This window comes from Orycteropus afer, unplaced genomic scaffold, assembly GCF_000298275.1.
Source record: "Orycteropus afer afer isolate SDZICR_OR568_19922 unplaced genomic scaffold, OryAfe1.0 scaffold00210, whole genome shotgun sequence".
NCBI lineage: Eukaryota > Metazoa > Chordata > Mammalia > Tubulidentata > Orycteropodidae > Orycteropus > Orycteropus afer.
Genome location: NW_006921797.1, coordinates 830,913 through 833,067, shown reverse-complemented (window position 1 = coordinate 833,067; position 2,155 = coordinate 830,913). Strand labels below are relative to the sequence as shown.

Sequence of the window (2,155 nt, the reverse complement as noted above, 5' to 3'; positions counted from 1 at the left end):
ATTCATCTGTTGATGAACATTTAGGTTGTATTAGGGATTGAATTTTCTCCTCCCAAAATATGTGTTGGAATCCTAACACTTATACCTGCAGATGTAATTCCATTTGGGAATAGGGTTTTCTTTCTTGTAATGAAGCCATATTACCATAGGGAGTGTCTTAAACCTAATCACTTCTATGTGATATAAAGAGAAGCAAAGACACAGACAGGCAAGCACAAACAAGGGAAAGATGGCTGCCAGATGGAAACTGCCAAGGAAAAGAGGGTCAGAAGCTGAAAGAGAAAACAATTTCCCCCCAGAGCAGACAGAGATCCTTCCCCTAGAGCTGGTGCCCTGAATTCAGATTTCTGGCCTCTAAACTGTGAGAAAGTAAATTTCTATTCTTTAAAACCACCTACCTGTGGTATTTTTGTTACAGCAATACCAAGAGACTAAGACAAGTTGTCTCTACCTTTTGATTATTGTGAATACTGCTGCAATGAACATCAGTGAACATGTTTCTTCTTGCATTCCTGCTTTCAATTCTTTTGAGAATGTACCTAAGACTGGTATAGCTGAGTTGTATTGTAATTCTCTGTTTAATTTTGAGGAACTCCCAAACTATTTTCCACAGCAACTGTACCATTTTCCATTTCCACCAGCAGTGAGTGAGGGTTCCAATTTCTCCAGATTTTCTACTTCTTTTTTGAAACTTTCTAGTTTTCATTTGTTTCAGTTGTGCTCAAAATTGCTCAATGAAGCATTTTTACCATTGCTGCTTTAGAATATTTGTCAGATAATCCTAATATCTCTGCCATCTTTTGTTAGCATATATTATTTTCTTCACTCAGTTGAGCTCTTCCTAGTTCTTGGTACAATAATTGATTTTTATTAAATCCTGGACATTTTTTTTTTTAAGGGTGTATGACTACTTTATTTTTTTAATTTTTGCAGTGTTCCCTCCCCTCCCTTCCTACCTCTGGTAATCAACAAAGAACGTTTCCTTCCATATATAAACATTTCCTTGACTTTACAGTAATGAACTAATAACAATATTTGTCCTTCTGTGTAAATCCTGGGCATTTTCGTATTATGTTATGAAACTCTGGATCTTATTTAAATCTTGTTTCTTTTTTTTTTTTTTTTTTTCTGGAACTGCTTCAGGAGAGAAAAACTGGAAGGCTTTAGCATTCACTTGAACAGCAAATCCCCCAACATTGTCTTTAAGAAGAAGGACAAGGGAGACATTAATCTCACAGCCATTTGCCTTCAGAGTGAGGTGGATGCTGAAACTGTGAAGAGCATTCTGGCTGAATACAAAATTAATAATGCTGATGTGATTTTGTTGTGATGCCACAGCTGATGACCTCATTGACATGGTGGAAGGGAACAGAGTTTATATCCCCTGTATCTACTTGATAAGTAAGATTGATCAGATCTCCATTGAAGACTGGTTATCATTTGTAAGGTGCCTCACTGTGTACCCATCTCTGCCCACCACCGCTGGAATTTTGATGGCCTTTTGGAAAAGATCTGGGACTACCTGAAACCAGTGAGGATTTATACCAAACCTAAAGGCCAGTTACCATGCTACACCTCCCTAGTTGTACTACCCAACTCCAGGACCACAGTGGAGGATTTCTGCAAAAATCTTATCAAAGAATTTAATTACACTCTGGTCCAGGGTCTCTCTGTAAAGCACAATGCTCAGAAAGTGGGTAAAGATCACACATTGGAGGACCAAGATATTAATCAGATTGTGAAGAAGGGAAATTTTCCCCTTTCCCCATGCCAGGCAAATGCAACAGCAACATTCCCCATGACCGAGAACCTTCCCCTAAACCCCTTTTTGGCATTGGCAGCTGCTGGATCAGATTCAGGGTAGGGAGATTGAAGCACCTAAACTGGAACTTGACTTACTTTGGTGTTACCTTGTATGTTGAACTGCAAAAGGTATCTGGTCTGATGGCTGGCTGTGTGGAAAAAAAAAAAAAAAAAAGATATAGGTTCCCCACTTGCCTTCCATGAACATTTTGGAGGAGGATGACCTTGCTACTCCTGAGCAATGATTCTCCATTGTACTTCCTGTGCAATCACCCCACTAGAGTGTGAGAGAGTCTTATTACTGCTTGGTGGGGAGTGGATGTCCAAGCTCCCACACTGTCTCCAAATACAT

At 39.3% G+C, this 2,155-nt stretch overlaps 1 pseudogene; it reads left to right on the top strand.

Annotated features, from left to right (window-relative positions):
* Positions 1-1,864, top strand: part of LOC103203304 — an 11,909-nt pseudogene extending 10,045 nt beyond the window's left edge.
* The last annotated feature ends 291 nt before the right edge of the window (positions 1,865-2,155 follow it).